We start from the raw sequence: 10294 nt of genomic DNA, 5'->3' as shown, positions 1-10294 counted from the left end.
CTATATTTTAAATACCACGATCCAGCTTCAATGCAGGGAGATAAGTTATCAGCAGAGGAGCTGGGGCTTCCCAAGCCTGCGGCTCACGCACGCCAGACCCTTTTGATTTACCCTCCTGCCAGATCCCCTCGGCCCTCCAGATAGGGGACCACCACCGCCCAGTGCCATGAGCCAGAAATTAACCCTTCGTGTCCACTTAAATAAAAGAACTTAGTTCTAGCCACATACTGAGTAGCTCGACTGTCACCTTCAGTTAAATTTACCTTCCAATTATTTATTCTTTGCTCCCTGGTGAATGTCAAAGTCACAAGATCAGTTCATCGAGGACAGTGTCTAGTCCCAAGAGTACAACATGCCTTGTTCTTGTGTATGTGAAGAGGGTGTTTTCATGTTCTGTTGTGTTTGCTGCAATGGATGTGAATTTGGGCATCTGGGTTGGCCGTAATGGCCCATCACCAGAGATCGTCTATAAACTAGTCATGTATTTCTAAGTTTACCCACCAACCAGCAGTGAGAACAGAAAGTTAAAACATCTGGTATGTTACTCTGAGGTTTTATCAGGCCGCTTACATGTTGCTGAACAGTTTCAAACTCTTAAGAGTGATTTAAACATTCCCCATGCAACACACGTGCTCATATTCATCGGCACATATTACAGACTATAAGACACCTTCCGTGGTGGCCACCCACAAACAGCAAGGGAGAAGTCAGGCATCCTCAAAATTAGATAAATTAAAAAGAAAACAATACTGGTCAGAGGCAGAGAACAGTTTCCACATCCTTCTGAAGACTTTATGCTTAATTTTTTTTTTAATGTAAAAACTTTTTTCTCAGAATCCTTAGTGCCTTGCCAGATCTAGTTTTCCGGTAAATACAGAGAATTTTCCATTAATCTGCAGATACATAGAGGTGCCTGAATACAGCTCTATGTGAACAGCCAAAAGGGACACAGACCGTAGGGTCAGGCTCTGTGATAAATGATTTACTGGACTGGCAACGTGGAATTGTTAGGAGTGTGGACTTGGTTTTGAAAATCAGAATGCTTCTGTTAAAATTCCATCTGTATTGTGACTAATTAACTGGCCTTGGAAAAACTACTAAACTTTCTTGTGCCTCAGTTTCCCTTCTTTAATATGAGAATAACAACAGTACTTACTTCATAGGTATGTTGTGTAAAGATTACTTTAGTTAATGTGTGTAAAGCACCTAGAATGATGCTTGGCACACAAGCCTTAGCTGTTGTCATTTAATCCTCCAAACAACTATCACTGTTTTGTAGGTGAAGCAAATAACTTGTTCAAGATTAGAAAGCTGGCCGGGCGCGGTGGCTCATGCCTGTAACCCCGGCACTCTGGGAGGCCGAGGCTGGTGCATTGCTCAAGGTCAGGAGTTTGAGACCAGCCTAAGCAAGAGTGAGACCCCATCTCTACTAAAAATAGAAAGAAATGATCTGGACAGCTAAAAATATATAGAAAAAACTAGCCAGGCATGGTGGCACATGCTTGTAGTCCCAGCTACTCGGAAGGCTGAGGCAGGAGGATCGCTTGAGCCCAGGAGTTTGAGGTTGCTGTGAGCTAGGCTGACGCCACAGCACTCACTCTAGCCCGGGCAACAGAGTGACACTCTGTCTCAAAAAAACAAACAACAACAAAAAAAAAACAACCAGTTGATTATCACATATTTTGTATGATATACATGTTATATACTGTATTCTTAAAGTAACCTAGAGAAAAATGTTATTAAGAAAATCATAAGGGAGAGAAAATACATTTACTATCAAGTGGAAGTGGATCATCATAAAGGGTCTTCATACTCACACTGAGTAGGCTGAGGAGGAGGAGGCGGAGGGGCTGGTCTTGCTGTCTCAGGGGTGGCAAAGCGGAAGAAAATCCAAGTGTAAGTGGATTGTGGAGCTCAAACCCACGCGGCTCGAGGGCTCACTGTGCGGGTGCTGATTTCACAAACTGACCCCGTCCTGGGTCCTGCAGGAAGTAGATGCTCACATGGGGTCAGGAGAGCCCGCAGCTGACGGGGGAATAACAGCAGTGGGAGACAGAAGGAGGATGCTGAAGAACTGGGCAGAGAAAGCCTCGAGAACACGATTCGAAAGAAAAGGAGGAGAGGGAAGAGAATTTGGCAGGGAGAACCTCAGACCAGGACACAGATCTGATAAAGTCTCAGCCACCCCAACGGGTAGCTTGAGGAACCGACTGCCTGCAGAGGGGTCCGACCGACGCTGGGCACAGAGGGCAAGGCCTAGTTAGTTACCTCGTTAGTGTTAGGTTATTGGCTAAAGGCTGCCCAGGAAGAGCACAGCTTCAGCCCAAATCCAGGGTGTTTTCTAAAGGCGCTGCAACTAGCAGCTAGCTGCTATTTGCATCATCATCAAAACAAATCTATATTTTCAAATAAACTGATTAACTTCTTTAAAAAATAAAAAAGAGCGTCTGACTTTGAAGTAACAGCGATAGTGGTTTACTTCTCACGCAAGTGAGACAGTTGTAACATTCTCTCTCCATTGCTCAGAGCATATCAGAAAAGACATCCTCACTTCAACATTTATGCAGTAGTAAATGGGCAGCAGGGTAAATTATCTCATGACGCATGAATCATAGTTCCCTTATCCTCCTACTGATTAACAGTCTGGCTTTGAAAATCAAGTTGTATTTTTAAAATCCTCTATAGATTTACCCATTCCCCCCCCCCCCCCCGGCTTTTAAAGCTACAGCTAGGGGAGGAGCAGTTCATCTATTTTTTTTTTTTTTCCTGGTTATTCTAAAAATAACCACAGGGAAACAAAGGCTTGCCTGGAAACTCAGAGTTCCCCAGCTATGGGCTGAGGCAGGGGTTGCAGACTCAGAGGCTCACGAAGCCCAGGGAGGCCTCTCAATGTACAGAAGGAGGCAGGAGGGACACGGGGACCATGTGAAGGGGACCACGCGGGCCTGGTGCAAAGCCTGCAGCTCTGGCTCAATTGCAGCTCATTGTCACGTGGTAGGAATGTTGGCCCAGGGTGGTCAAATTCCCCATTTTGCAAGAGAAGACAGAAATACAGATTTTTAGGGGGAGAAATATTTTGGAAGGCAATTTGGCAATCTATCAAATTATAAATTTTACGTACTCTTAACATATCCTGTAGGAAAACTCTGTCAAGTACACAAACATATGTAGCGTTATTGATAGTAGTGACAGTGGGGGTGGGGAGTGAAAGGGCCTCAATAAGGCATTGAGTAAACAAATTGGGTACATCCACAAAACATAAAAAAGCATAAAAACATGCCTGTCAAAGCATTTTTAATTTTCTTTCTTCCCTTTTTCCTTTTCCTTCCTTTCTTACTTCTTTCTGTCCCTCTTTCTTTTCTTCTTTCCCTCCCTTCTATCAATCTGTCACTTTTCTTGAGCAGAACCTAAATCTTGCTCGTTAAAACATATGTAATATAGACCAAAAGAAAATATATATATATATATATATATATATATATATATATAGTCTGGGAGCCGATCTCTCTTCTGCTGACCTTGGAGTGGTACCATCTGGTCATGCAAACGCAAGGTTAGAAAGGCCCTGCTTTGGGAAAAGCATAACAGGGCCTTTTATCTGATTGGCCAAGGCTGCCCCTCCCCTGGGTACGTACAGAACCAATCTGCGGGTGCGGAGTGCACCGTCTGGGGGATGGAAACGCTTGCAGCTCTGGCTTGGGCAGTGCAAAGGCAATATATGTAACCAAAACGTTTGCACCCCCGCAATATTCTGAAATTTTTAAAAAAGAAAAAGAACCAGTTTGCATTAGACACCTCCAAGAGGGAATAACGTATACCCCAACACCTGCTCTCTGACAAAGTCTGCAAGACCTGTGGGAAAACAGGCGGGCTCCTTCCAAGGCACAGTGGTGGTAAAATCCTTGAAACAAAGTTACCCTGAAGAAACAAAGAAGTAACACGGATAAGCCAGCTCTAGTACTGAGTACCCTGAGAGAAAGGGAACTGCCGTTCTCGAATCGTCGTTGCAGCTGTCCCGAGGCTGAGCCCAGGACTGGGTGAAGTGACTGTGTGAAAACTCAGAGTGTGTCACTAAGAGCCCTGGGTCTTGTGATCCCAGCCAAGCTTTTATTTCCCTGAGGAATCCCTTTCCCTCCCAAGGCTGCTCTAGAGGGGCAAGGCTTTGCCCTGGCATCTCAGATAGTGGGCAAAGGTGGGTTCCTGGTTGGATCCTTTACGCTGTGGACTCAACCCTCCAAGAAGACTGCTGCTTCAGAAAGGAAAATTCCTCAGCCAAGCACGATGGCTCACACGTCCAATCCCAGCACTCTGGGAGGCCAAGGCGGGAGGATCACTTGAGACCAGGAGTTTGAGACCAGCCCGAGCAACATAGCAAAGACTTCATCTCTACAAAAAAATTTACCCAGGAGGGTGTGGTGGTGCTTGTAGGCCCAGCTGCTCTGGAGGCTGAGGTGGGAAGATCGCTTAAGCCCAGGAGTTCGTGGCTGCTGTCAGCTATGATGATGCCTGGGCAACAGTGAGACCCTGTCTCAAAAAAAAAAAAAAAAAGAAAAGAAAAGAAAGAAAGAGGAAGGAAGGAAGGAAGGAAATTCCTACAGGCTAGAACATTTGGAGATATTTTCAAGAAGCCACTGAGCATTCGAGCTGAGCCAAACACCCATCATTCTGAGAAAAATATTTTAGCTTTAAGTGTTTCACAAAGTTTGACTAAAATAAGGGGAAACAACCATGATAAATATAATTCAATAAATATTTGCTGCGACAGTTATTGAGTCTGCTAAGTATAAAGCAGTATATTGGGCACAATGGTGTATCATTTGGTAAAAATGATAACCAAAAATTGGTTGCTAGCTTCAGGGAACTTACTTTCTAGAACTGGGCTGCCTGATACATAGCTACTAGCCTCATGTAGCCGTTTAAATTTAAATTAACTAAAATTAAGTAAAATTTAAAATGCAGTTTCTCAGCACAGTGACCACACTCCATGAGCTCTATAGCCACATGAACATGGTCACAGAAAGTTCTACTGGACGATACTGGCCTACAGCGCGGGTTGGCTGTGGTTTTCAGCTTTGCAAACCAGAGGGTCTCTGTTGCAACTGCTCAGCTCTGCTGCTGTAGCATGAAAGTAGCCACAAGTAAATCAGCAATGAGTAAACAAACGAGCATGGCTATCCTCCAATAACATTTATTTACAGCCCAGCTGTGGTGGCTCATACGGGTAATCCCAGTGCTTTGGGAGGCCGAGGTGGGAGGATCACCTGAGCCCAGGAGCTGGAAATTACTGTGACTATCAGCAGTCCACTGCACCATAGCCTGGGCCACAGAGCAAGGCCCTGTCCCAAAACAACAAGACAAAAAATTTTATTTACCTAAAATAGGCAGCAAGCCAGATTGTCCTGTGGACCGTGGTTTGCTGAGCCCCTGTCTAGAGAAAGAAACAACCAACTGTGATGCAAGGATGTAAGACAGGAACAGAGAATTACTAATGAACTCTCTGTGGAAATCTGGACAGTCTTAATGGATGCGTTATCTATGATAGTAAATGATTTTTGTTTTAAGCCATTGACTTTTGGGTGATTTGTTATGCAGCAGTGGATAACGGATACAGTTAATCATGTTGCATTTTTAATACCTTATATAAACAACTTTCTGAATACCAAGATATAGTATATTTACCATATTTTATATCTTCCAGTGCTCAAAATTCACATCCTCTATGGAGCCTTTACCAACTTCTCCATGCAAATCGGTCAGTCTCTCTAACATTTAAAAATCTCTATTACTCCACACAGAATCCTAAGTATTTGTTATACGCTGTAGTAAATATATGAGTGAGCCCTTTGAGAACAGAGTTTATGATTTTTTATCTTGGAATCCCCAGCATCTAACACGAATGTAGGCATTCGATAAATGTTTGTTAAATTAGTATCACCATGACTTGATGTTACCGTCAGCACCTTCAGAGCCTACATATTTAGCATTTTATAGAAGTTTTATGTTCTAGGTATTTTATGTTTGTATAGCCATTGCTTACATCCTTGCAATAGCTCAATATTGCGTCTGTTCAGAGATTCACTAAAGCCATAAATTTCTAAACATTGTGTTTTATTTGTCTAAATTTTCAACTTACGCCCATTTTGTTCATAAATGTCCCAATCTCAAAATAGATCAGTTACTATTTTTGTGTATATATACTTTTTGTTTAAAATATATGTATACTCATTTTACAAAGTGGCATGATTTACATTTTGGCATTAGCTGAAAAGCAGTTGTGTTTTCACCTAAAGCTGCTGTGAATATATTTTTTTAGTGAATATAATTTACATACTAAATTTGCATTTTTATGGCCAGGAGTTGTAATTGAAAACAAGGGAATTGCACACACAGAAAATGAAATGTTATTTATTGTTTAATAATCCAATTGTATTTCGCTAGGAATCCTGTTAACAAAGTATAAGCAATCATAGTATTAGATCATAAAATATTACCAGATTAATGTACATTTTCATAAGAAACAGCACAAGTAAATGAGTGCATTCATCTTCCACAGTAGAGAAATCCATTCTGTTGTAAGAACTGCATCATCTTAAAAGTCTAGATAAATAATAATCAGATTTTTTAAAATTATTGAATAAATAAATAAATGACCTCTTTCCTAAAACTATAGTGTTTGTTAAAATGGATAAATAAAGTTTATTGTCTACTTGATAGAACTGTAGCTATTTAATTACATGTTAAAGAATAAATCAGAAAATAAAAGAGCAAAAAAAGAATTTAATTTATATTGTAAAAGATACATTTTTAACATACATTTAGCTATCATTCTAAAGTAGAGATAAAAAAGCAGCCATTCATAATGACCCTCCAGCATCATATAGGAATATGAACTAGATGTCAAAAAACTGTCCTAGATTGTATTTATTTTCTATATGTTAAATTCAAATATTAATTTGTATCAAATGTGATTTCTCTTGAAACTTTCAAATTAATGAATGTACGCATCAGAAAAAAAGCAGTCAAGAAGTAAACATTTAAGTATCCAATTGTCTAAAAATACTCTTACATTAACTTTTTCTATAATGTAGAAATCATTGTTTTCATTACTTTGTGCCTCCCGTTACAGCAGCGACTGCAGATGTGTCTTTTTCCTGGAGCAAACTGACAGCCCGGCACAGGACACGCGGCTGCTGAGGTGGTGGACGCTTTCACCCTGTGCTGATAACCAGGGAACACACAAGTTTGCCTCCACCTCGAAGGACCCAACACCTTTACTGTCCGGTTCCGGAGTGGTGACAGCTCCCTGCTTCTGTGCCACAGGTGAGCTCGTGGAGACATTTACCGTCTTATCATCCCGCGGGAGCTCACGCTGGTCCCTACACTCACGTCAGTGTAGTGGCAGCTGTGCGTGATGCCTCGATAAAATATTTGTGAGCCAGGGGTAGGATATAAATTCCACTGAAATACACGGATCTGCTACTTCCATAGAATTTCTCAAGAGCCAGTGAAATTGAGCACATCAGCGTAACCTCTCCAAAGGGAAGGGGAAGTTCTTACACTTCTTCTGTGTCTACTACCAAGAGAGACGCACAGAGCTTAGTGAACATCTTTGATTTTGGAAGCAACGCATGCCAGATTTAAGCGTGCTGTTCATATGCATTTATCAGATTTACCAAAAGGCTGAATATGTTTAATGGGTCCCAGAGTGAGTGAAAGCTTAAACAAAAATGTCCTGCAATTACAATGAAGTTGTAATTGTACTCAAATGTCTATGACCGGTTGTGATGCTTTTCGCAAATTTTTTGGGGAAAAAAATCTAGTGTTGGCCACATATTTTAGCAAGAACAATCTTCTTTTGAGAGAGAGCTCTTGACTTGATCTGTCCCTGGCAGAGAATTAAAAGCCTGACTTTGGAACACCAAGTTACATGACAACAAGTTAACGTGACACCACTGCTGTGACAAACCAGGGTCATTTGACTGCCTAGTCTCCAAGTTGGACACACCCAGTGGTTTCCATGATTCGAGTGGATTGGATTGAAATATATGGGTCCAGACAAAGCAGATCCTGGAAATGCAAGTACATTTCATTAACAACTGATTTTCATTCCCAACTGGCCTAAGTGTTTTGCTCTGACACCCTCCTTCAATCTCTATTTACGTCTCCTGGGGAGTTTCCTATTATTAATTGACCAGGAGGGGAAAAGTTCAAGCCTTATTTATAGTGATCACTGTATAATTTACAGGCAGAAATTCACAGCTGAGGCTTTACAGCCCCAACCAGGGTTGACCCTTTAAAAAGCATGGGTGGGAGAGTAGGAAGACAAAACCTCGTAATGGTTTATCTTGTTGTTCACTTTGCCTTGAAGGAGAGAGAGCCTCAGGCCTGTATCTGTAATCACTTTCCCTCCCAGGGCTTCTCCGGCCGGTCCCAGCATTTGAGGTAGTGGTCAAAGCTGGGAACTTAGCTAGAGCTTCTGGGCTACGAACTAGAGGTTTGTAGGTGACATAAACGTCTTGTTATGGTGAATCTGGGCTCTGGAAACCTTTGGAAACTTTACTACTTAAGGAAGGAAGGCTTCCTCTAGGTACACAAAAATGTACCACTAAATTGGAAGTCAAGCTTCTGCACAGCAAAAGAAATAACCTAAAGAGTAAATAAACAACCTACAGAATGGGAGAAAACATTCAAAACTATGTATCTGACAAAGGACTAATATCCAGAATCTACAAGGGACTCAAACAACTCTGCAAGGAAAAAAAAACCATTAAAAAGTGGGCAAATGACATGAACAGGCATTTTCAAGAGAAGATATACAAATGGCCAAGAAACGTGAGAAAATGTTCAACCTTGCTAATCACCAGAGAAATGCAAATTTCAGGAAGGAGAGTGATGCACAAAAAGTCTCCAGAGATTTGCCAGGGGTCTGCTGGAGTCTATGGCTGAGTGCTGGTCTGCACATGGAAATCGTGGAGGAAACTGCATAATGTCTGGAAAGTATCATGAGATACCAGTAAGCGGAATATTCCCTGGAGATCCACAAGACAGGGAGTATTTCCTGTTCCAATCAATCAGAGCGGAAAGACCCCTGAATACACAGGGCACTGAGATGAGTACTTGGAAGATCATTGCCACAGTAGTGGAACCAAGCAAACCCTGAGTAAAGGCTGCTCTGGACCTGGCCTAACAAAGCTTAGAAAGGAGTCAAACTGATTCCAAGTAACTTAGCAGCATTCTAGAACAAAATCCAACAATAAGGACATGCAGCAAAATATCACACCAGCTACATAAAACTGACAGTGTTTGGCATCCCATCAAAAATTTCCCATAGGAAGAAGCAGGAGTGTATAATTCCCCAACCAGGAGAAAAAAATAATCTATCAATAGAAACAGACCCCTAATGACAAGGATAATGGAATCATTAGAAAAGGTGTTTTAACCGGGCACAGTGGCTCATGCCTGTAGTCCCAGCTACTTGGAGGCTGAGGTTGGAGGGTCACTTGAGCCCAGTTCAAGGCTGTAGCGAGCTATGGTTGTGCCACAGCACTCCAGCCTGGGGGACAGAGTGAGATGTCATCTCCAGGGGAAAAAAAAAAAAAAAAAGATGTTTTTTAAAAAAGCTATTATAGATATATTCCATATGTCCAAGAAGATAAAAAATTCTTAAGAAAAATCTGAATATTAAAAAGACAAAAACTGAAATTCTAGAGATGAAAAAAGTAACATATCTGAAATGAAAAATGTGCTGAATGGGATTAACAGCAGATTCCATACAGAAGGAGGAAAGATTAGAGACTTGAAAACATAGCAATAACACATCTAAAATCACACACAGGTCAGGCAGAGTGGCTCACGCCTGTAATCCCAGCACTTACAGAGACCAGATGGGAGAATCACTTGAGGCCAGGAGTTCAAAACCCACTGGGGCAACATAGTGAGACCCTGTCTCTACAAAACACTGAAAAATTACCTGGGCGTGGTAGTGCACGCCTGTAGTCCCAGCTACTTGGGAGGCTAAGGGAGGAGGATTGTTTGAGCTCAGGAGTTTGAGGTTGCTGTGAACTGTGATCACACACCCAGCCTGGGCAATAGAGCAAGACCCTGTCTCTAAAAAAATAAATAAAAAATAAAATGACACACAGAAAGACAAAAGATGAAAAAAAAATGAGTAGAGTATTAATGACCTGTGAGTCAGTATCAAGCAGTCCAACAAAATGTAACTGAAGTCTAAGAAGGAAAGGTGAGGTAAATAGGAAAAAAAAAAAGTGAAAAATAATGGCAGAAATATTTCCAA

The sequence above is a fragment of the Eulemur rufifrons genome, chromosome 27 (assembly GCF_041146395.1).
Source record: "Eulemur rufifrons isolate Redbay chromosome 27, OSU_ERuf_1, whole genome shotgun sequence".
Classification (NCBI taxonomy): Eukaryota; Metazoa; Chordata; class Mammalia; order Primates; family Lemuridae; genus Eulemur; species Eulemur rufifrons.
This window is presented reverse-complemented; position numbering follows the sequence as displayed.